This window comes from Medicago sativa, chromosome 3, assembly GCF_051527215.1.
Source record: "Medicago sativa cultivar Bolivia chromosome 3, Bolivia_mono, whole genome shotgun sequence".
NCBI classification, from domain to species: Eukaryota; Viridiplantae; Streptophyta; class Magnoliopsida; order Fabales; family Fabaceae; genus Medicago; species Medicago sativa.
The window spans coordinates 83,722,905-83,749,229 of record NC_140751.1 but is presented as its reverse complement, the minus strand read 5'-3'; the positions used below and the strand labels follow the sequence as shown (position 1 = coordinate 83,749,229).

At 35.6% G+C, this 26,325-nt stretch overlaps 2 long non-coding RNA genes and 1 other non-coding gene across 4 annotated transcripts; 1 reads left to right on the top strand and 2 right to left on the bottom strand.

The window, feature by feature from the left end:
- Positions 1–4,284: 4,284 nt before the first annotated feature.
- On the bottom strand, positions 4,285–9,939 carry LOC146941092 (uncharacterized). Its single transcript, XR_015032248.1, has 2 exons — positions 6,307–9,939; positions 4,285–5,855 (listed from the first exon to the last, which is right to left on the bottom strand). It is a non-coding gene; the product is annotated as an uncharacterized LOC146941092 (long non-coding RNA).
- Positions 9,940–11,594: 1,655 nt separating this feature from the next.
- Positions 11,595–12,557, bottom strand: LOC146941091 (uncharacterized). 2 transcript variants are annotated; one of them, XR_015032249.1, is made up of 3 exons: positions 12,283–12,557; positions 11,864–12,003; positions 11,595–11,758 (listed from the first exon to the last, which is right to left on the bottom strand). It is a non-coding gene; the product is annotated as an uncharacterized LOC146941091 (long non-coding RNA). The 2 variants fall into 2 exon arrangements; XR_015032250.1 differs by having other exon boundaries at positions 11,864–12,011; positions 12,283–12,556.
- Positions 12,558–16,250: 3,693 nt separating this feature from the next.
- Positions 16,251–16,357, top strand: LOC146941090 (small nucleolar RNA R71). The gene has a single exon (XR_015033672.1). It is a non-coding gene; the product is annotated as a small nucleolar RNA R71 (small nucleolar RNA).
- The last annotated feature ends 9,968 nt before the right edge of the window (positions 16,358–26,325 follow it).

The following is a 26,325-nucleotide window of genomic DNA, read 5'->3' as shown; positions in this document are numbered from 1 at the left end:
TCTTCGATTCAACTTCTTTAGTTTGGGAAGCTTTCTTTTTCTTCTTGTCGGACTTGCTTTTCGAAGTGTTCGGTGCTGGCATCATCGAGCTTTGCTTCTCCTGGAGTTAAAGGCAAAGCTGAAATATGTGATTATACAGATAAGTACTATTTCTTCTAAAAATAGTATTAATATATTTTAGTAAAAGAAAAATCATACCCATGATCTTGGGAGTTTCGATTCGAACTTGGGATAATTCATAGCCAAGTTCACCATTATATTGGTATAAATGGCATTTAGCATAGGTTACTAAATTATTTTGTGGGAATTTGAAATTATAAAGTAACCATTTTGGGTATGGTGGCCTAAAGGCCAAAGCAAGATTACAAGATGGAAGTTTTGCTAGTTTCATTTTCTTTTCTAAAACATAAAGATATTTATTGGGTGTTCCAGGGGGAAAAATTGTTTCGGAATTTTTCTCGAACTTTATCTCTCGAGTTTGAGCAAGCATAATATCTTGTCCTCTTTGGATGTAAAGGGTCATATGTTGTTTGATAATATCTTTGAAATTGCTGAATTTCTTTAATGTGCGTACCTCTAGTCTTCTTGTCTTTGTTACGCAAAGTGTGAAAAGTACCGGTCGGTTGAGGCGGCAATTCATCGGGATTACCTCGATTGGATTGGCGTGTGTAATAATTTCGCCACCATCGAAAGAATGCTTCAGAGCATGCAAATGATGTTGAGAAATATGTAGGCTCGAACACGGTTGTTTTCTGGCTTGAATTATGGATTTCCACACAGTTCGATCGGAGGAATTTTCCATTCACTTATACTTTTGAACAAAGAGCCGGGTTTCGATTGAACCATACCAAAGCTTGTCTAGCTACATGGTTAGGTTGATAACCATATACTCCATAAGGACTACCAGGTGTAAGTACGCTAGATAGATAGGTAGGGGTCAAATAAGCTTCCCATATAGCATTGATTTCGTTTTGTTGGCTGCTTTCGAAGTAGTGGGAAAGTCCTCTTTGAACCGGTTAGGTCCATATTTCCTAGTGGTAAATGGTGCCATCATAGGGGTGAAAATGGGACAATCAAGCGGGGTTTCATAAGCATTCTCAAAAAGTTGTTGTGAAGACTTATTCCCATCGGGGTGAAACATAGCTAAGCCTATACCTTCGGTGGTCTTGTACGAGTATGCCGATGTGTAAGAGGAAGGTAGGATCGAAGCAAGTTTTAATCCAAAAATGGCTAAAAGCCATAGTTGGAACAACCATATGGGTCCCGATACAACTAAATTCCCACCGAGTTTGGGGATAATCTCTAAGATTATTAGTTGTATGGTTAAGGGTTTCATACAAAGAACCTAGAATCGGTTGCTTAAACAGATATCCGTTCCTTCATGTAATTGACTAGCTAGACACATGAATTTCTTAGGGACTTGTACTGACCTTGAGCAAAAAACATGCATAGATAACCGGTAGGTCAAGAAAGCTACATGTTCATCTGCAGATACTTCAAAGCACATTCGGTATCATGGTTGTTAGCTATAAACAAACCATAGGCGGGGCTATCGAAATTTGCGAGTATTGAGAGGTGGTAACATACGGATTAAAGGTGTATCCGGTTGGTTTTAAGCTAGTAAGGCCAGCCACATCTAAAAGGGTAGGAGTGAGCATTCCACATTTCAAGTGAAGGCCGTTGTTCGATGGGTTCCAAAAATGTAAAGCAGCAAATATCAATTCATTATGGTATTTTGGACCATATCGAGATATTTGGATGAGATCAAAAATCCCTTTCTCCTTCCGTAATTGTCCCTTTTGTTTTTGAACTTTGTCTAACCAAGCAATGTATTCTGGATAAGTTTTTGGTTCGGTCCTAATTTTGGATTTTACAAAACTTAGGTCAAAAGGACCTTTTGTGAAAATTAAAGGAGGTTGAGTTTCGATGCATGGGAAAAGAGAGTTAATCTCGGAGTTTCGGAGTTCTAGAGAAATGGGGCCTAAGAATGTATGTGGAGTATCGGTACAAGGGATGATTACTGGGTTTTCCAGATAGCTTTTTCGGCTTCATTGATCTACGGTTCATTCATAAAAGCGGGAGCGACCGGCGATTTCTTTAGTAAAATCAATGGGTTCTTCGCGATTCACATGAGAAGTTCCCGTTTGCGTTCGTCATTGTTTAAGTGTTTTTGTGAGAATTTGATGAATAGTGAAGATTTCGTGGTTAAAGATAGAAGTTGCAGAAAATTCAAAGTGTTTTCTTCGAGAAAATTTTTGGCGGAGAAGAGGAACAGTGAAAGTGAAAATGAAATGGTGAAAAGTGAGAAGAGTAAAGGTGAGTTTGTTTTTATATGGACCTTTGATCATGACACATGTCAAGATCTTATTTTGACAAGCTTTTACCATTAAAGTGTTGTCTTTTCCAATGTTAGAGAACGTGGCCCACTAACTAAGATTGTGGGGTCGGTATTTAAAGGAAATTTGAATTAGTTTTGAATTAAATACCGACATCATTCATTTCGATGGAGAATGTTAGTTATTTTTTTCAAAAACGTCTTTTTCTTCTTCGGTGAAATCGAAAATGGCGTTTACGGGGGCAATTTGTTAGCCAATATATTTTACTAGTTGTAATAAATGTGGTCAAAGTATAGTTGACCTAGATTTAAAGAAGATTCGAACAGAGTGTTGTATTGAAAGCAAATATGGGTTCGAAGATGGTAGAAGACTTCGATAAAGCAGTTTTCGAAGGTGGTTATCAACGGTTATTCTTTAAGTCGGTTTGTATTTTAAGTTTGTTTTCAAATAAGTAAAGCTGTCGACTTGTGGCAGTTGTAGTTTGAATTTCAAAGAAGTGTAGTTATTTCTAGACTTAGTATAAATAGTAGTTTTTCATAGGAAAAACGGGTCACAATTCCATCATACAAACTTACACTCAAAGTATCCGTATGGAAGCGAGAAACGAGTCACAAGTTGCAATGTATGAATCTGTGTACCAACTCTTATTTAATCAATGCAATTTACCCTTTTTTCTTTAAGTGTTCTTACACTTTACTTTGTTAAGTTCGATTGAGTTCAAGTGGATTGAATTCGATTGTTTTTATTGTATTTCTTATATTTTCGACACCAAAACACGAATTTCTAACAACAAGAACAAACACAATATGTCCTAAGATTTACCGGTTGATCTTGCAAGTTACCATGTGTAAACCGGCGGTTGTTTACGAAAATCCAACGTAAACGTACTATCTATCCTCGTAGGAAGTCTTCTCGGATGTAATTGTCCTTTCCCCCTAGATTCAAAATCACCCTAAGCAGTGCTGCAAAATTTTATTTGTTTCATCTCCACGTAGGAAGTCTTTTTGGATGTAATTGTCCTTTCCCCTAACATTGATGAATTTGTTTTACTTTAAGTTCAAATTAGGGAGTCACCACCACAATTAGGAAGTTAGGGATTGTCCTTTCCCCCACATGTTGGTGCCATTCTCCCGCCCCATTACAACTTTTAACAATTCAAGAATATAACAATTAAGAACATTGATTAATTTCCCACACAAACTTATACTACTTTTACTCTTAAGACTTTAAAGGGTCTAAGTTAACACTAAAGCTAGAACGTGTTCCTTAAAATACCTATTCATACATTTGCTCAAGGATTGCAACCGGGTGCTTTTCTCATTGGAGAATTTCACAATAAAACAAGACATGGGTATAGCAAGAACATAAGAAACACAAGAAACTACTTTCATGTACAAGGAGCAACCTAAAGAAGAGACAAACCAAAAAATTTCATGCCATTTTCTACATTAAAAACAAGCTACTAGTCATGCCTCTTGCTATAAAAACAAAACAAAAAGAATAAAGTTCAAGGGAGTTTGGACACTACGACTCTAGACACTTTATTACCACCCCCCCCCCCCCCCCCCACACACACACACACACACACACACACACACACTTAGGGGAAGCATTGTCCTCAATGATTCAAAAAGAAAAGAAATTAAGAAGAAGAAGAAGAAGAAGAAGAAGAAGAAGAAGAAGAAGAAGAAAGAAGGAGTAGAAGAAGAGTAGGAGAGAGAGAGGAGAGAAGGGAAGAGAGGAAGAGGAAAGCTCACAATTTATTGAGGTCCATATGAAGGACCTTGAAGTTGGAGCTGTTGCATCATCCGACGGAGCATCTCATTATTTTCATCATTGACACGGTTGCCCCTTTGAACTTCATTGCGAAGGCCGGAGATCTCAACACCTTGCCTTTGTTGCTCGGTGCTCATCCTCTCGATTTCATTGTGAATCCATGTAACGCCCATACTAAACTTATCTAGAATATTTAGAATGTGCGTTAAATTTAGTACTTGGATACATTAAAATTACAATAATAAAAATTTCGACCGAATAAATATATACATCACCGCAGGATCGTACATTTGCTATCCGAATACATGTACGGAACCATGATAAATAATCCGAACTAGTACGACACGAGCATGTGAAAATATATCATTCAGCCTCTGTATTGTCTCCTTGCCACGTACAACCCGCCGATCTGAAATAAAATAAAAGGGATTGGGGTGAGACGGGATGTCTCGGTGAGTTCCACCTATCCTAGGCCGTAGGCAATCTCGGGGAACCTAGGATCGCCATCTCGTCTCTAAACTCAACCCATTTTGGGTTTATACAATTTTGTCATGCATAGCCGAGCGATCGGGGGATAACTAGGATCGCTATCCGAAATGCCGAGTCGGCTACGATACTAATGCTGAAATCATACTCATAATTATATTCATAATGTCTCGACATATTATGTTAGAAATGTTAGCGTTGAACAAACAATATTATCTCGAGTTGATTTTACGAATAAACCCAGTGGAGTAACCCTGGAATTTATTCCTACGATAACCGGTATATATATATTTCCAACCGACGGGAAATCCAACTAACGGGAATACCGGACTCCTCCGATTCTTGTGGGGTCATCCTCACGGATAGTGCCCATTCCAACTAGCGGGAACCTTTTGTATCCTAGCCGGCGAGGATAGCAAAAGCCACAATTTAATAATTCAATTAATATCATACACGATAAAGAGACTTAAATTCTCGTCTTCAAGCGAAAAGTGTCAATAAATATTCTCTTCTCTAGAATGGTAATTTACCCGGGTTAGTGACTTACCCATACTATTATTCATGGCTGATTTACTCTAAACAAATCTCTTACACCATTAAATACTCATTATGGTAGTATATGGTTGGAGGACATTTTACACATTTCGGCTACATATTCGATAAAATGAGTGTTAAAATTCTTAACCAAGCTAAAAGTCATTATTCCCATAAAAGTTTCATTTACACTATCCAAGAATTGTGTCAAAGTTATAAAAATCCAACAAATTTACTTTCCAGAGCACTAGCCGAAATTGTGCGGACACACACTAAAACTTATCAAATTATCCTTCCTCCAATTTCAACACTACCATAAACATATTTAACATCATAAGAGCTATTTTTAGAGTATACTAGCAAGGGGTATTAACCTAATGTTATAACATCACTAATTATATCCTAATGTATCAAAATCATATATTATCATTCTAAAGGCATAATTAAACTACCCAAAGGGAAGTTTTACTAACTAAAGGAACTCACCATGAAAGTTCTGAGATCTAACCAAGCTTTCCCCACTCCAAGCTTCTGCACTCAAACCTTTCCCTAAGCCGTAAAAGCATCTTTTACACTAACATGAAAACGACGTCTTCAGCTCAAATCTTGCATCAGTCACCATACTTCAAAATTGTCTCCTGACTTCAATACTGAGCCAAAATTCGTGACACCGGTGCCAAAATGACGGCAAATTCGTTAGCTAACCATAGCAACAAGAACCACCTGATTCGGAGTTACAGAGAAAAAGTTATTACCGTTTTAGTAAAGCCCTGTACCAAAACCCGTAAACAAAATCCAGCAGAAATTACCAAACTTCAAACGCACTTTTTGAGTTCGTCACTAATCCAAATCACACGAAATTTATATCCGATTTGAAGGGAATTACGTGCAGAATCTGAAAATCTAATAATTACTCAATTCCAAGATACACAGTTAAAACCATAACCAAAATATCACATATATGCCATACTAATTTCGTCTCAAAAATCATAAATTCCAAGTATAGCCACTTCTATTCACCCAAACATGCATAACTAGCTTCAAAATCACTTATATAGCAACTTAATTTCATAATACACTTTTCCCTAATAATTCTTAAATTCCAAATCCAAGTTCATTCCATTTTTCCAACAACAGAACTTCTAAAAAAATCAAAGCTTATGAGAAAACTAACCTCTAGATTACCTTTAATTGATGCCACAAGCTCCAACTTCCATTCTTTGCTTAAACCCTAACTTCAATCTTTCTCAAGAGTGGAAGGAATAGAAAAACCAAGCTCTCCATAAGTTCCCAATTGCTCTAAGGTTCATAAAACATCCTTATGTGTTGGTTTGGTAAAGAAATGATGATTTTTGATGAATTGGAGGGAAGAGGAAGAGAGAGGCGTGAGGTTAGAGGAGGGAGGAGAGAAAAATTTGAAGTCTAGAGAGAGGAAGAAGTAGAAAAAATGAAAGAAAATGTGTGGTTTGTGTTAATTATACCCCTTTAGGCACAATTACCAAATTGCCCCTTCCACATTCTTCTTAAACCAAAATATCCGATAAAATTGTCGTAAAAGTTTTAAGCGAGAAAAATACATTCCCCGTATTCCATTGAAATAATATGATTTGATCCGGGAAGATTTATGCATAATTTCCATTTTGCCCTTCTCTTAAAATCCAATGATAAAATAACCGATACCGAAATTTTACATGCGGGGCATTACACTCTACCTCCCTTAAAGAAATTTCGTCCTCGAAATTTTTAAGGATTTACTTGCTAATAAGCATAAATAATTCCTCTATACTTCAAACTTTAGACTCCAACATACGTTTATTACCGCTCGATTCTTTCTAACCGACTAAATTAGCGGTTTCCCTTGTTACATAAAGCCTCCTAACTACATAACCATAAATACAAACCGACTTGAATTAATAGGTCAAAATTTGATTTCGGGACATGTTTTCCTATCTCATATGTCGAAAAGATTCGATAATAACCTTCTTGTTTGTGATTTGTGGAATTCATTATACACATTCCGAACATAGTGGATTGTAAAGCTAACCGATGCATCGACATCTTTCGAGTAAATTCCTTGTTCCACATGCTCCTTATAAATTGTCTTAGGTTACTCCTACTTGTTTACCTTTACCGAATTCTTGAAAAATCTCATACGTTTACTAAAGTAACACTTCTATCGACTTCGTTAACTTTTAACCGGTCTTGGACGGATATGACCTTTGAGTGATCTTTCATGCTATGTCCGGTCCCAATAAAATTTTATTTACGAACTATGCCCCAAATAACGAGGTCTCATAATGATAATCGTACCATACTCGTATAAGATCGTCCCTACTCGAGCAATATCTCGACGTCAAGTCTATTTCATCGAAAGTAAGAATTATTTCAACTTTCTTCGTTAATCAAAACATAAATAGGAAAATGTTACTTCGATATACGTTATGTTTTATATGAATAAACTCAACATGGTGCTACCTCAAACATTTGATGGAAGTACTAACCGACGAGTACAATCCATAAATCGTATTTAAATACATAATGTACTAACCGGCGAGTACATTAAAAATATAAATCTTATATGAGAAATGGTGCACCGACCGACGAGTACACAATACACGAGGTAATACAACCGATAGCTTAATACATGACATATATTTGTAGTCATTCAACTTTGCTTCATCTATACCATATTTTAAATCAATCACGATACACCTAGATCATACACCTTGATCATATTAGGATGAGTAGAACGTATCATCATAGATCTTCTCTTGAACTTATATATTCAAAATATACATTTCATTCTTGAACAATATTTTTATAGAGTTTGTTACTCTAGGGAATGTCTTATCATCTTTTCTTAATTCCATACTCATAACCCGAACATGCGTAGTCCTATACCGTAACTCACATAATTTTCTAACTTGTGTGATATCAATCTTTTCTATACCTAAAAAAATATGGAGCTAGATTTACGAACTTCACGACTAAAATTGCATTCAAGCATTTGCATTCATATTACGAGTAGTATATGTTCCCTCGGATACATGTTAATATACCGTATATTCCATGATAGTATTTCAACCCAAAATAAAAATAAAATCTTCAAGATACAACATTCATATTCGTTGCCTCATATATGACTCCTTTTTAACTAATGCGATACTTCTAAGTCATTCTTTGAAATCACCGCGTCGATTAACCGGGTTACATACTATAGGTGATTCCAATTTCTTTAAATTTAACACGGTGAGAACACGTCTATCATACTCTTACTGCATCCTCTTCATCTACTTGAACTTTTAATTTCTCTAAATTTCGTGGTTTGGAAAATTCTTAGTTTGTCTCAAAAATTTCCCATAAATATCTCATTCAAAGTCTTAAAATTTTGCACATTCTGTTACTTCTTGCTGATTAATATCTCGCTTCGCTACTCGATTTATTAGTTCACTTCGCTTAGGCGTCTTGCTCCAACCATACTTGTAAATTTCTCCATCTCATTACTACATGTTATGAACATTGGGCTAACTCTGCACTTCTTGCTATTTCGAGCACCGACTTATAATCACCGACGAGTCATTTTCAAATACCGCAATTTTTTTCTTTAAACATGCACTACATACTTGTTCTCGCAAAGTGTTCCTTGAATGATTCTCATATTCACATTATTTATGAACTAAAACATACTTGAATATTTGAGGCTTATTTCCATTTAGTTTGTTCTTGTCCGTAATGACAGTTACATTTACGATCTCCTCTCGTAATAACTTCGACTCCCAAAATTCTATTTAGTTAACAAAATCATTCTTTTGGTTTTCAAGACACTCGCATACTCCTCAATAATTTACTTCGTTCTTAACTCTTTTACACTAGCGACAATTTTTTTTACGTAGCGTAACCTTAAAATAATTTTCAAATTCAAAAATCTTAATTAATCCTTAACTCATCAACCCATTGTATTCATGCGTTAATACATTCTTGTCCTCGACATTACGTTGAAAGAGCTTGACATCATTCGTCCATTAGTTCACCGTACTTTGGCAACTTCTTATTCGGTCTTCTCTTTTCTTTCTTTTTTTTTGTTTCGATTAAAAGTTACATCTTGTCTCCCCCGACCATTACGGGATCTCTTTCCACTTCTTGTTATACTTGTATTTCTTAGTTCGAAGAACAACTTAATATCATGATAAATGCAAGGGGTCTTATTAAATTTCCTTAGCGTACAATCCTTATTAGTTTAACTTTTACGCAATTCCTTTCTAATAAAAATACATCCAAATCCTGCTCTACTCCGTAAGGATTTTTCCACTACTATTTATTCATCCTTCTTGACTCTTATGCTGCATAGCATCTTCACTTCTTGATTCATAAATCTAGCACTTAAAATTCGGAAGGTGCGACTAATCCGACATGATTTATCCGGCTTGCGATATCCATTCAACGACCGTGTAGAGGGATCATCTTTGTCCGTCCCAAAATAATTCGCTTAATTTCAAATTAATTCACTTAACAACTCAAACATAAATCCTGCTCGCTCCGAGCCTTCATGTCCTTCACTTCTTACATCCTCTACTTCGACCGAAAGCTTATGGATTCCATTAATCGTGTGATAATTTTCCTCATATCAAATTCCTCTTGCTATTCATGTATTCTTAAATTCGTACTCCGAATTATTTCTCCATACTTTACATCATACTTCCTATATTACGGCTTATGTAAAGGTTACAATCGTTCCCGAGTTTCTTTCTTCTCTCATATTCACATATAAAGTGCGGTTTAATAATATCAAGTACTCCGTCTTAATCTTTACATTTCTCTTGTGTCCTTGAAAAAATCTTCGGCTTCACGGTTTATCGGCCACCATCCGGCGTCGAATACTTCCTTAACAAAATCCGCTATAAAACCCGACACCCGGACTTTCCTCCTTCGTACGCTTCATTCCTCCGAGGTCCTATTCGGCTCTCGGACATTTGTTCTAACCGTCATATACTAGTATGAGTTGATCAAGCTCGATAGATATGACATTTAGAATAAATATCCGTAACTCAATGGTCCCACTCGCATTTTATTGAATTCTAATGACCCAAGGCACGATACGGATCGACCGGCTACGATACCAAATTGTAACGCCCATACTAAACTTATCTAGAATATTTAGAATGTGCGTTAAATTTAGTACCGGATACATTAAAATTACAATAATAAAAATTTCGACCGAATAAATATATACATCACCGCAGGATCGTACATTTGCTATCCGAATACATGTACGGAACCATGATAAATAATCCGAACTAGTACGACACGAGCATGTGAAAATATATCATTCGGCCTCTGTATTGTCTCCTTGCCACGTACAACCCGCCGATCCGAAATAAAATAAAAGGGATTGGGGTGAGACGGGATGTCTCGGTGAGTTCCACCTATCCTAGGCCGTAGGCAAACTCGGGGAACCTAGGATCGCCATCGTCTCTAAACTCAACCCATTTTGGGTTTATACAATTTTGTCATGCATAGCGAGCGATCGGGGGATAACTAGGATCGCTATACGAAATGCCGAGTCGGCTACGATACTAATGCCGAAATCATACTCATAATTATATTCATAATGTCCGACATATTATGTTAGAAATGTTAGCGTTGAACAAACAATATTATACGAGTTGATTTTACGAATAAACCCAGTGGAGTAACCACGGAATTTATTCCTACGATAACCGGTATATATATATTTCCAGCCGACGGGAAATCCAACTAACGGGAATACCGGACTCCTCCGATTCTTGTGGGGTCATCCTCACGGATAGTGCCCATTCCAACTAGCGGGAACCTTTTGTATCCTAACCGGCGAGGATAGCAAAAGCCACAATTTAATAATTCAATTAATATCATACCCGATAAAGAGACTTAAATTCTCGTCTTCAATCGAAAAGTGTCAATAAATATTCTCTTCTCTAGAATGGTAATTTACCCGGGTTAGTGACTTACCCATACTATTATTCATGGCTGATTTACTCTAAACAAATCTCTTACACCATTAAATACTCATTATGGTAGTATATGGTTGGAGGACATTTTACACATTTCGGCTACATATTCGATAAAATGAGTGTTAAAATTCTTAAACAAGCTAAAAGTCATTATTCCCATAAAAGTTTCATTTACACTATCCAAGAATTGTGTCAAAGTTATAAAAATCCAACAAATTTACTTTCCAGAGCACTAGCCGAAATTGTGCGGACATACGCTAAAACTTATCAAATTATCCTTCCTCCAATTTCAACACTACCATAAAACATATTTAACATCATAAGAGCTATTTTTAGAGTATACTAGCAAGGGGTATTAACCTAATGTTATAACATCACTAATTATATCCTAATGTATCAAAATCATATATTATCATTCTAAAGGCATAATTAAACTACCCAAAGGGAAGTTTTACTAACTAAAGGAACTCACCATGAAAGTTCTGAGATCTAACCAAGCTTTCCCCACTCCAAGCTTCTGCACTCAAACCTTTCCCTAAGCCGTAAAAGCATCTTTTACACTAACATGAAAACGACGTCTTCAGCTCAAATCTTGCATCAGTCACCATACTTCAAAATTGTCTCCTGACTTCAATACTGTGCCAAAATTCGTGACACCGGTGCCAAAATGACGGAAAATTCGTTAGCTAACCATAGCAACAAGAACCACCTGATTCGGAGTTACAGAGAAAAAGTTATTACCGTTTTAGTAAAGCCCTGTACCAAAACCCGTAAACAAAATCCAGCAGAAATTACCAAACTTCAAACGCACTTTTTGAGTTCGTCACTAATCCAAATCACACGAAATTTATATCCGATTTGAAGGGAATTACGTGCAGAATCTGAAAATCTAATAATTACTCAATTCCAAGATACACAGTTAAAACCATAACCAAAATATCACATATATGCCATACTAATTTCGTCTCAAAAATCATAAATTCCAAGTATAGCCACTTCTATTCACCCAAACATGCATAACTAGCTTCAAAATCACTTATATAGCAACTTAATTTCATAATACACTTTTCCCTAATATTTCTTAAATTCCAAATCCAAGTTCATTCCATTTTTCCAACAACACAACTTCTAAAAAAATCAAAGCTTATGAGAAAACTAACCTCTAGATTACCTTTAATTGATGCCACAAGCTCCAACTTCCATTCTTTGCTTAAACCCTAACTTCAATCTTTCTCAAGAGTGGAAGGAATAGAAAAACCAAGCTCTCCATAAGTTCCCAATTGCTCTAAGGTTCATAAAACATCCTTATGTGTTGGTTTGGTAAAGAAATGATGATTTTTGATGAATTGGAGGGAAGAGGAAGAGAGAGGCGTGAGGTTAGAGGAGGGAGGAGAGAAAAATTTGAAGTCTAGAGAGAGGAAGAAGTAGAAAAAATGAAAGAAAATGTGTGGTTTGTGTTAATTATACCCCTTTAGGCACAATTACCAAATTGCCCCTTCCACATTCTTCTTAAACCAAAATATCCGATAAAATTGTCGTAAAGTTTTAAGCGAAAAATACATTCCCCGTATTCCATTGAAATAATATGATTTGATCCGGGAAGATTTATGCATAATTTCCATTTTGCCCTTCTCTTAAAATCCAATGATAAAATAACTGATACCGAAATTTTACATGCGGGGCATTACAATCCATGTCCATATTTGATTTTCATTAAGCTCACCGGCTTCATGGCCATGGTGCCCCTCTTGGTGCAAGTTAGCACCGTCTCCTTCATCATGGTGCAAGTAAGCACCTTCTCCCTCATCATCATCTTGCTCACCAAGAACCCGCACATCATTAACATACAACCAATTTTCTTCCACCTCGGTAGTAGTCCGAGATGGGTTAGGCAATAAAAACATGATTGTCACATTTAGCTTAAGTTGGTAATGAAGGGGTGGACGATGTTTGATGAAATTCATAGCAATAAGGGTTTCTATGTTAAGCCTATTGTTTCCCTCAATTGGTTTGATCCCCTCATCTTCACCCACTCCAAAACACCTGGCTATATATGTAATGATGCCACCCACCACTATGTCTCCTCTACCGGCCGGTCTAGTACCGACAAAGTCTAGGTGATCAATCAAATAAAAACAAGTATTGACGGGGTGGTTGTAGAGCATTGCCCATAACATGAACAACTCATCGGTTCTAGTGTTTCCTAGTTCGGTTCTACCCCAAATAGTGCAAGCCATTACCCTCTGAAGGTACCTAAGTACGGGGTTGTTAATATTGCTAGCTTTGTTCGCCCTAGGGACGTATTTGTTAAGACCGGTGATTTGTTTCCAAAAGTCACTTGGTTCATAGTTATTCGGTTTTAGGCTAGGATCCCAATGATCATGAATATACCCCTCATTTGCAAAACCTAAGGTCTCACAAAAGTGTTCAAGAGACATATCATAATTGACATTCATTAACAGGAAAGAAACTCTATGGTTGGGGTTATCAAAATTCAGCTTATCTTTTGTAAAAACAATTGAGCTTAAGAATTCATAAGTGAAGTTTTCAAAACCCCGCATAGGTTTCAATATCTCAGTCCAACCTAACTTTCCTATCAACCTAGAAACATCATCAAAAATCTCTAGCACATCTAAAGTATTAGAATCGGGATACCGAGAAGGATGCAAGGTTTTAGAGATGAGAATTTTATACTTATCCCGTTGCTTGTTGTCTCGGAATTGGATTCCATGATTCTTAACTTGTGCTTGCTTCTTTGGGGGAGGACCCGAAGAGCTTGCCGGTTCCTTTCCACTTCTTCTTCGTGAATCCATGTGACCTTGGTTGTGTTGGATATGAAGGTTTAGGGTTTGTGAAAATTTATGGTGGAAAGGATTGGTTTATGGTTGGGGTTACCGTTTTAGTAAGGTTTATGGGTTTAGATGTGGAGATTGGTTAGGATTGTGTGGTGTTTGGGTTAGGTTTTGAAAGATTAGGGTTTTGGTGAATTATGGGTTTGGGTGGATGAAAGTTGTTTTTGATTGATGGTTTGTGTTTGGAATGAAGTTTGTGATTGATTGAGTGAAAGAATTTATTGATTTAGTTAAGTTTTGAGGAAGATATGAAGGTTTGAAGGTTGGTGGTTATGGAGGTTTAGAGAGAAGTTTGAAAGATGAAAGAGGGTTGTGGTTTGTGAATGAGGAAGAAGAAGAGAAAAAATATGAGTATATAGGGGCTAGAGATCGGGCACGGCCGTGCCACCCTTGGCACGGGCCGTGCCAACATTCCGACTTCATGCCTCAATTTTGCTTGAAAAACCCGGCACGGCCGTGCCGGTCTTAGCACGGGCCGTGCCAACCTTCGGTCCAGGGGGCTTCAAAAATTTTCATTTTCTTGAATCGTACTTGGACAATTACCTACAAAACAACCTAAAACAAAGAAAAACAAACAAAACAAAAGCAATTAAATGCGTGGGTTGCCTCCCACGAAGCGCTCTTTTAATGTCATTAGCTTGACGGTTAGAAAGAGTCCTTAGAATGGATCAAAGATATCATATTGTGTAGATGACGCTATAAAACGTTCTTTCACAACATGATCGTTAAGCATGCAACAAGAGTAAAGAGCGGGACCTTTCATAACGTTTTCCAACTCAAATCCTACCATCTTATCACTCACTTGAAATATTATCCTACCGTTCTTAACATCTATGAGAGCTCTGCAGTGGCTAGGAAAGGTCTACCTAGGATTATGGGGACGTCTTCGTCCTCCGCAATGTCAACGACTACAAAATCAGTTGGGATATATATCCCTTCTATCTTAACGGGTATGTCCTCGACAAATCCTACAAGTTTCATGGTAGAACGATCAGGCAAGTTTCAATTCCATCTCGGTAGGTTTCAATTCTCATATCCCTATCCTTTTGAGAAGAGACAAAGGCAGCAAACTAACACTAGCTCCTAAGTCACATAAGGCTTTGCTTATGGTTTCATTCCCAATTTCACATGGTATGGCAAAGCTACCTGGATCTCTAAGCTTAGGGGGTGCTTCTTGAATGATTGCACTAGTTTCCTTGGCCAAGGCTATTGTCTCATTATGCTCTATAGCCCTTTTCTTTGAAAAAATTTCCTTTAAAAACTTGGCATATAGAGGCATCCTAGACAAAGCTTCGGCAAAGGGAAGTTTAATGCAAATCTTCCTAAGTATGTTAACAAATTTTTCAAACTTACCCTCTAGTTTAAGCTTATCAAGATTTAAGGGGGATGGAGTTTTGTTTTCTTCAAGCGGTTTTGCTTCTTCTATCACAATTTTATCACCTAAAGGCTTGACACTTTCTTTCCCAATGTTTTTAACCTTAGCAAAAGTTTCGTTTAACTTACTACCCCCAAAAGATATGACATTAACTTGGGCTTTGGGATTGGCTTCGGTTTGACCGGGAAAGACTCCCGGTGTTTGGGAAGAGGTAGCCACTTGTTGGGCTATTTGAGCGATTTGAGTTTCAAGCATTTTAGAGTGAGTAACAATAGAATCAACCTTGGTATTGAGCTTGGAAAGAGAATCATTCGAAATCCGGTTTGGTTTTTAAGTTCTTGAAGTTGTTTGGTTTGGTTGGCAATAGAGTTTTCCAACAAAATTTCCAAATAGGATTTCGAGTGAATCTTTGGTTGTTTGCATAACCGGGTGGTGCTACTTGTCCATAGGGATTTTGGTTTTTATAAAAATTTTGATTTTCTCGCATCCCTTGGTTGTATTGAGCATAATTCATTTGCTCAACACCATTAATAACACTACCTAGTTGGCAATCAACACCGGCATGACCGGTTATACCACATATTTCACAAGAAGGAGTAGAAGCAGAATTGATAGCACTAACATTGAGTTTTTCAAGTTTTTCGGTTAGTGTATCAATTTTAGAAGCAAGGTGGTCATAGTTAGAGACTTCGTACATACCGCCTCCTTTTTGGAGGATGAAGAACTAGTGATGGCTCTCTCGTCGGTCCATTTGTAATGATTTTGAGCCATGTCTTCAATCAAGGCATACGCCTCCGTGTAGTTCTTGTTCATAAGTGCTCCACCCGCATTTGCATCAACAGACATCTTAGTGGTATAAGACAAGCCATTATAAAAAGTGTGGACTATAAGCCACTTCTCTAGGCCATGGTGGGAACAAAGTCTTAGCATTTCTTTGAAACGCTCCTACGCATCATAGAGAGATTCCCCATCTTTTTGGTTAAACCGCGTGATTTGGTCTCTAAGTTTAGCGGTTTTAGATGGTGGAAAGAAACGGGCAAGGAATGCTTGCCTCATTCTGATCCCATGAAGTAATGGAACCGACTTCGAGGGAATGGAACCAAGCGCTAGCTCTATCCCTTAAGGAAAAGGGAAAGAGATGAAGTCTTACGGCCTCTTGGTTCTCCTTCATGGTTCCACTAATTCGTAGGAAAACGAGAGATGTGAAGATTGGGATCCTCGGTGGGGGATCCCGAGAATTGGTTTTGCTGCACCAAGTTAAGTAAGGCGGGCTTAATTTCAAAGTTGTCATCCTCAACCGTTGGGTACACAATAACGGCTTGTGGCTCGGCCGTAGACGGCGTTGCATACTCTTTGAGAGTGCGATTGGCCATGGCGGTGTTATTTTGTGCCGCTCTCCTCCTTCTATGTAAGAATCTTTTGATTTCGGGTATGAATACCGCTCGATTTCTAGTTCTTCGCATAAAAGGTTGAGAACCCAAGAAGGTAACGATAACGAGAAAAATAAAAGTTAAAAATAAAAAGAAAAGAGAAAGAATAGAGAATTCTAATCACTAAGAAAAAGCTAATTAAATTAGTTAACTCCCGGCAACGGCGCCAAAAACTTGATAGAGCCAAACCGCAAGTGCACGGCCTATCGAAGTAATAGTAGTAAGTAGAGTTATCGTTCCGCTAGGGAGTTGGTCAATCTAATTAACTTTTAGAAAATGATTAGAGGAGAAAGAAATAAGAAGTTGGAGAGTGCAGTTTTTGAAAGTAAATAACAATAATATTAAAAAGCCTCGGGATCATTGGTTCATCATAATAACGAATCTTTTCACAAGCAAGCCTTAAACTTATAATTATACGTTAATCTTAATTACTAAGGACAAGTTTCTCTTTAGCATATCACAGCTCCTCTCGAAGTCGGTGAGTGTATCCCTCCAACAACCACACCTATTCTCATGGGTGATTGCCTTTGGGACCCTTGAAGATCGAAACTTTATGTGTCCCAAGGTTTGCTAGACTATTCTCATGTTTCGCAAACCTTGTCTAAATTCACTTGTTCGGATATCAAAGCTCCGCGTTCGCTTTATGAATTGATATTCGTGATGATGAATTAACCATTATCAAACCCTCCGCGTTCGCTTCCACGGTTTGATAATAATTAATTCATGTTAAAACGGTGAATTTAGATTAGGAATTAAGGTAACAAATAATTAGGGTTTAAGGCTTGGCTTGATCCGGATTACGTCATTAGACTTATCCAACGATCCCAAGACAAAGAAGTCTACTCACTCATGTTCATCGTAGACATGGGGGAAGAAGAGAGAATGCGATAAAAGTAAATTGCAAAGGAAGTAAAAGGAAATAAAGACTTTTAATTGAAATAATGCTTGAAATAAACAAAGTAAAAGGTGAATGTTTATGGTGGAGAGCTACTCTATTTATAGCTTTACAATCGACTTAGAAACTAAGCAACTAAAAGGGTAAAACAGTAAAGCTGCAACGGGGTAACTTGGGCTCGAAGAAAAAGCAGCAAAAGAGGCTTCGGAGGTGGCACGGCCGTGCCACATGTTGGCACCGGCCGTGCCAAGCTTCTGACTTGGTGGGAACATATTTTTGTTCCGTATCTTCGTATTTTCGCACCGTATTTGCTCCAGGTCCTCTTTCTTTTGCTCCAAGACACCTTCCACCATATATTCGTTCCTAAAATAAAATAAAAAGCAATTTAAAGTAAAATATTCTAAAAGGAAATAAAATGCAATAAAATCAAATCAAATCTTATTTAAAACTAAACTAAATAAAGCATTAAAATATACTAATCCATGACTCATCGGTCATGAACTATCTACTAGAGACAGTTTATATAGATGAACAAAGGATGAAGCAAGGTTATGTGAGTTTAATCTCAAACTTAGTTTTCTACCTCCAAGAGTAAAACTAAAACAAAGTTGCTCCAACAAAGAAAAACAAACAAGATTCATCCTAAATGAAGGTAAGGGAAAAATATTTTTCAAAACAAGTTCAAAACTAGAATGTTAAATCATGGTGACAACTCCCATCGACTTCACAATTACTTCTAGATCATATTAATCTGAAATTAAGTTGACATCTCCCACTGACCAAAAGGTTATTTCAGTTCATGCATGTTCTCCTAGAGGCAACTCCAAATCTTACTTCCATTTCTTACAGTTGACTCGGTTAAGATCTCGATGGAAGCAAAACAATCATTCATTGATAAGGAAAAAAATGAATGAATTAAAATATGTCATAAGACAAGATATAGCTTAAAATAAACAAGCTATTATAACGAGGCCAATATAATTGTACAATCACCTTTGGGCAGAATGCACAAACCAAGGTCAAAACCTTAGCCAAAACCTCAAATGAGTTAATCAATGAGGATACATTGAACTTGGGAAATTGTCACCTTTGGGCAAACAAATTCTTTGGTTCGACATATACTCCAATAACTCCATCTCGTATAAGTTAATCAATAAGCATGCATAATAAAAGCACAATAATTATCCATTGAGGAAATATATGAGACAAAACATGAATGCATTAAAATATATCAATTGACAAGATATAGCTCAAAATAAACAAGCTATCATAATGAGGCCAATATAATTGTACAATCACCTTTGGGCAGAATGTACAAACTAAGGTTATAACCCCGAGTCAAAACCTCGGGTAAATTAATCAATGAGCATGTATTGAATTCAGAAATTTGTGACCTTTGGGCAGACAAATTTCTTAGTTCAAAACATTCTCCAATAACTTATCCCAAATAAATTTTTAATTGAAAAATGCAATAACCACCTTTGGGCAGGAAACTACATGTTACGATTAAAAACATTCCTCAAGCTACAAAAAGAAATTTCATCAATCAATCAATAAAGGTGGTCCCACTTTGGTGGTAACGACCTATATCAACGCAAGAAATTCTTTTTGCATAGGAATCAACAACTCTTGTCAAAATACGACACGAAAAAAAATATGCATTATTTAAATGCATCTAAACCGATCAATACCGTCTCAATTTGCATTCATCATAATTTTGTTTGATACAATGCGGTAGAAAAGTACGTTAAAAGCACATAAAAGAAAATCAACATGTAATCATGTGCTATCTTTTGGAAGAGTAACTATTACCGCTAAACTCATAATCTCATCAACAAGTAAATATTTAAATCAATTACCAACGCAGCGGAAATATGTGAGACTTAAATTTCACCACCATTGAGGATAAAAGACAAAATAGTCATAAAAAAATATTTAAGAAAAACTATAATATCCTCAATGTAAGTCTCCATAATAAACAAAAGAGTATTCATCAACAAAGGATGTTTGTTTCTCAATTATACATAATTGACATGTAAGATTCTCCCACTTGATAGAGAATGATAGTTAGATTTTCAATCCAAGACTTTAAAATATTTAAACAAATATTCAAGTATATTCTCTATCACACAATGGTCATGTCAATTAATATTACACCAATAAGATATTCACATCTCTTATATAATAAGGGAACAAGTGTAATCAAAGTGTAATCAAATTCAATAAAAAGAATTTAAATTAACTAAACCATGACTAACCTCAAAAGGTGTAATGAATTCTCCTTGTATGTAGAGTCATTAAGCTTCGATGACTTAGAGAAAATTCCGCAAAATTGGCATATTGTCATCTTAATTGGTTCATAATTCAACAACAAACCAATATAGCAAAAGAAAGACTCTCATAATACATCAAAAAAATACAAGGATAACAGTTTTTGATTGCCTTCGAATTGCTCGAAAATTATCTTTTATGATATTCCACAATTGAGCATTAAAATAAGAACAAGGCAACATATAATGTAATAATTATAAAATCATATACATTGATATTTGGTGCTATGATTGATAAAATTGAGTGTAAATAATTTCACAAATACAACACTTTAATAGAATAATTCACTTCTATGAAAGAGAATTTCACAAATAATATTTTAGACTCATCCTTGGGAATATATATCTCACAAAAAAAAGATTCTACATATTTCACAAAATAAAATTTATTCCCACAAATAAAAATGTGAAAACAATGTTTGGAAATTATTTCCAATCAAATTACTCAATTTTAAAAACAAATCAATCCACCAAAATCAAATCAAATCCTTTTGAAAATGCAAAATTTGATCCATAAAATATTAATCATGGTGTTTCCTTCCGGATTTGAGATAAAATAAAATTATGCATGATGGAATATTCATATAATAATCATGCCAATATTTATTCACATTAGATGCACATGCACAATGAATCACAACATGTGAAATTTGTTTCAAAAACCGCAAACCTTATGGCAACGAAACAAATATAACATCAATTTTTAGTGACAAAAACAACATTAAAAGGAGTAGCTCAAAAATACATGGTCTTAATTTGAACATGACTACTCAAAATTGTCTCTGGATCCACACATGCAATTGTAATTCAATCATGATAAACATATTTTTAAAGCAACTTCAATCTATGCATAAACCAAATCTCAAATCCACTCAAATAATAGAATAGAAACTATAGTCTTGTATAAAGGAAACTATCCATAAACTTAACAGAAGAGGGAGCCACACAAAAATGTATCAATTTACCTATTTCACATGTATTAATACATCTTTGACACATATAAAAATAATAATAATTGAGCAAACAATTATTAAACTCAAACCATTTTTCATATCAAGAAAATTTTCCAAAATTCCACAAAGAAAACAATCAAAACTCTTGTTCAAGTAATTTCAATGAAAATTGTTTGCCAGATATTCAAAGACCGATCACATACAACAATAGGAAATATTTTATTTTAGTATGAGTCACATAATTTTGAAAATTGAAACAATTTCAATAATTCATTTTGAACATGAAAAACCAAATCTTTCAATTCAAAGCTTCAAACTGAATGCTCAAAACAAGAACAAATTCTTGAAAGCAAAGTTGAACTTTTTAAACAAATATGCAAATTCATCATGAAGTACAGTACCATATATAAAAATATATCAGCCCAAAAAATACCAAGGTGAAAAGAATATCAAATTCCAAGATATGACAACGATTTTAACAAAAATGAGCCAAAGTGAAAATATTTAATTCTAAATCTTTAGAAACATATTACTCAAAATTAATCGATATCTATATCCACTTTAGGAACTTGAATTCAATTGCACGATGAGAAGCATTTTTTTTTTTTTAATTGCATGATGAGAAGCACTTTAGGAACTTGATATCCATATCCATACTTATACAAAATCAATGAATCCGAGGTTACTCTGTGACATATCAATTCATCCCAAAAATAAAAATGCATATCATCCGAAATAAACCAAAGTCTATCATGTATGAAAAAACCAAAATGATTTCACACGAAATATGAAATTAAATGATAAGCTAAATTGGTCCTCATAAATTTAAAGTGAAAACATTGACAAAGCAATTCACTTTTAACATAAGGAATTGGAAAGAAAAAAATCAGGATATAAATTCAACTTTGTAATCAACATAAATAAATTTCCATCAAATATCATATTTATTTTCATAAATTGATATTCAGAGGATCAACATCTCACAAGAATATATTGTTCCAAAATTTAAGGAAACAAAAGTCAAAGCATGTGAGATGCATTGAAATTGACCAAAGATAAAGTCTATAATCTCTGAATAAATTAAATAAAAAATAACAGGTTCATATTAAAAGGCTAGATTTGCTCTTGCGATTCAAAGATTATATATATCTGCTGTATCCAAATTTGGTTTTGCTTCTCCTTATTTTCAATATTAAAAAAAATCCAATTTGAAATAATAACAAAGAATTATCGGCCAAAACAAATCGTAAACAAAATTTACCGATACCGGATCAAACAAAAGAAATTGTTTTTTTTGGTAACAACAAAAGAAATTGTTTAAAGCATTGTTTCGATTTCATCAAGAAATTATAAAACACGTACCAATGAGGCCTGGTCATAAAAATTCAATCTCCTGAAGAGTAAGGTATACTATATATTTATAGTATATTAAAACTAAACCCTAAATCAAATTTGAAATAATAAAATCTGAATCGCATGATTCAAGTAAAACAGTTTTCGATTCAACAATGAAAATAGGGTTCTAAATCATATAATTTATCAAACAAAAGAAATTGTTTTTTTTTTGGTAACAACAAAAGAAATTGTTTAAAGCATTGTTTCGATTTCATCAAGAAATTATAAAACACGTACCAATGAGGCCTGGTCATAAAAATTCAATCTCCTGAAGAGTAAGGTATACTATATATTTATAGTATATTAAAACTAAACCCTAAATCAAATTTGAAATAATAAAATCTGAATCGCATGATTCAAGTAAAACAGTTTTCGATTCAACAATGAAAATAGGGTTCTAAATCATATAATAATAGCTCGATACCACATGTAAACAATTTATTCATTATGATCGATATATTATATGAAGTTAGAACACACTTACATGGAAACCATGATTACCGGATTCGCCGAGATTTGAGACAAAGTCTTCCTGTGCCTTTCACATGCTCCGGACTTAGGGTTTTCAATGGGGCAAACCGCTAATGAGCAAATTGTCGAGTGATGGCAAAGGGGACCTAGCCTCTCTATTTATAACCGTGCAACCCTAGGCACCCCCATCATGGGCCTAGTGTTTGGATCACAAATCGATTAAGTGCCCAAAAGCCCAATATTTATTGATCACTTTTATTAGGGCCTAAGCATCATCAAATGGATCACAACATCGATCCGTTTTTATTAAAACCAGAACCAACAATTGATTGTAGCCCACAAAATATTAGAAGAAATTCTAACAAAACATTATATCCATTTCGGGACAGAAAAAAAACATTATGCCAACCTTTAACTTATTTAGCTTTTGTAGTTTTTGGGCTTAAGCTTTTGAGAAAGTGCAGCTGAATTAACAATATATAAAAATACTCAAGAGTGAAATTAATTAATAGATTGATATTTGGTTATCATTGAAATGAAAAATGTGAGAAAGATTGTGCCATTTGATAAATCCTTTTTAAACCCTCCAAGTAGCAAAACAAGGAAACAATAGCAGAGGTAACTTACGGACACTTTCAAGGATGAAAATGAAGGTTTACCCTAGTATATATTGCTATTCTTGTTGGGTTGCATGAAATTATCTCTGTCTGATTGATTCTTGTAAGAGAACAGGAGTATGCAATCTAGGATAAAGATATAGTAAAATCCTACACAGTCTTCTTTGTTTTCAGCGACACCAAACTTGGAAGCATATACTTTTATAATTTCAATTTTATGCATTTTTCATTCACCGAATATGGATGGTTTTAGACCATTGTTTTAGCTCGGAATCACACTTAGCGTCACTTTCTGTCTCATTTTATCTCAATAAGTAATTTCTACACACGCATGATATGATACTTCTTTTGTGATTTTCGTGACTTTGTTGTGCGAGTGTGAACCGTTAATATTTACATCAAAGACTTAGGTACCCTTCGGCGGGGCCGGTCCCACATTCCTCATCACTTCGCCTTGTCCCAAGACTCGTGCTTCGGGGGCTGTGAACCGTCATAATATTCCTAAAGGCTTAGAAACCCTCCGGAAGGGCTTGGACGCCCTCTAGAAGGGCTCGAACGCCCTCCGGAAGGGCTATTGAGGTCCGGGCGCGTCCTCCTTAGGACGCCGCCTTCCTTGGCTTCCGAAGCTTCCGAAACCGCCTAAAGTACATAAATACCCTTGTTGCTTGGGAGCCAAGCAGCCGAAACCCAAGCCCATTGCAGACTATAAATACTACTCTTGAGAGCATTCTCAAGGCATCAAATCATCACCTAAACCCTAGAATCTTGGTATCTTTACCGTACTTTTTTGCAAGTACGATTGGCGCCGTCTGTGGAAAGGTAAAACTAACCTAGACCACACTCATAAACTTAACCTCCCGGCGATCTCGAAAAAGCGGTGGCCGGCGAATACCAAACCAGCTTCGGCTCCAAATTTTCCACAAAGCAATCAAACGATCAACGACAAACTACCTGGAGTTGTGGTCAATTTTTCAGTCGCCAAATGCTATCGATTTTAAATACTTCAGGGGGTATCGATTTCAATTCCCAGGTTCGGTTAGATGGTTTTATTCGTAAATAATTATCATACGGTTTCAATTATGTTATATGAATATGTTCTATTGTATGGAAAGTCCTGATCGCTACGGTAACGGCAAGAGCAACCTGGTGAGAATTCTTTCGATGAAAGGAGAATACACACGCAAAAGTTTTCATCCAATTTTTATACTTCCATCTTCATCGATTTTATTTTGTGTTATTATCTTTAATTATATGAGTATACCGATTTTATACTTACCCTACCTTTTCATGGATGACTTTAATTATTTATTTTCGTCGATGATGCCTTGCTTGTCTAAGCATCCAGTAACATCTATATATTTTTATGCTATTGGGTTTTCAATGATTACTTTGTTCATGTGAATATATTACTAAATCCTATTTCTAATTATTGATGGCTAGTCTTTTGAGGAGTTAATCGGTGACTATACTTCATCATTAAAGCTTATTTCTAAATTATCGATAACTATTCTTTTGTGTTTGTTGAACGGTTACATTAATTTTCAATACCTACCAATTCTATGTTGGGAAGTGCATACATCGCCAAACAACAAGACCGAGACAAATGAGCCTCACAACGAAGTTTGCAAGTTATAGTGTTGCTCGTTGACAAAGTTTGCTACAAGGCCGTTTTGAAGATTACGAAATAAGGCGGTGCATGTGACATCAAAGAATTTGGAGCTGCACATGACGCCCCTAGACCTAGCGGCGACCTCGAAAAGACGAAGAGATGATGGCCGGGGAAGTGATTCTCCCACCCCGAAGCAATTCTCTTTCGAAGGAATACTGAGTTCTATGTTTTCAATATATTTTGAGAAAATACACTATTTGATTTGAAGAAAATTTCTTGCCCAATATATTTTGAGAAAATATATTTACACTTTTAGATTAGAAGAAAATCTTATGTTCAATATATTTGGAGACAATATATTTCAACTTTTTGATTCGAAGAAAATTTCTTGTCCAATATATTTTGAGAAAATATATTTTACAACCTTAATTTTGAAGGCTCTTATCGATTTTGTTTATCTTGCAATTATTTGTTGGTGCATATACATCATATAATAAGACAAATTAGCTTTAACTTAATTAGTTTCACTTGATATTAATTTTCGTTGGGCGATTTAGTTACAATGTAATGAAGAAAGAATGATGAGTAAAACACAAGAGGTAGGACCAAGTTATTAAAAGAAAGACTACTCTAGGTACCCCATGGCGAAGTAAAGTGTAGTATTGTTAAAAGGTCACATATGAGGGATTACGGCGAGGAAAGCCCCGGTATTTAAGAGGTCCAGGTGACCCACCTCTCTTTCCCGGGGAACCCTTTCCATGTACCATTTACTTTGCGAATCGGACTAACTATTTAGTAAAAACATAAATAAATGAGTAATAAGCCAGATTGGACAAAATCGACACACATAGAAGAATAAAGTTGAGTAGAAAACTTAGTTCCAACTTCATAAAAGGAAATATATACATAGAGAGTAATGGAGTGAGCGAGTTAGTTAGGATTTAATAGGAGAATGATAAGTTAATGGGCTAGATATTTAAGAATGAAGAGGAAAAGGAAGAGGAGTACAAAGTATAGGCGAGCTAAATAAAAGAAGACAAAGAACAGTTAGTTCCCGTTGAATACAATTGCATATGATTAAAGACTCCTTTATTCATGATACTAATTACTTTGGAAGCGTGGAAGAATTGTTTTATTTCGGATAAATCAAGGATGGGAGACTAACAAGCCCGCCAAGGGCTAGATGAACGAAAAGAAGAACTCGCCAAATAACACCCCAAAATGAAATGTAGAAAGAAATGATCCCACCATTAAGAGCTTAAAGATGAAACACGGA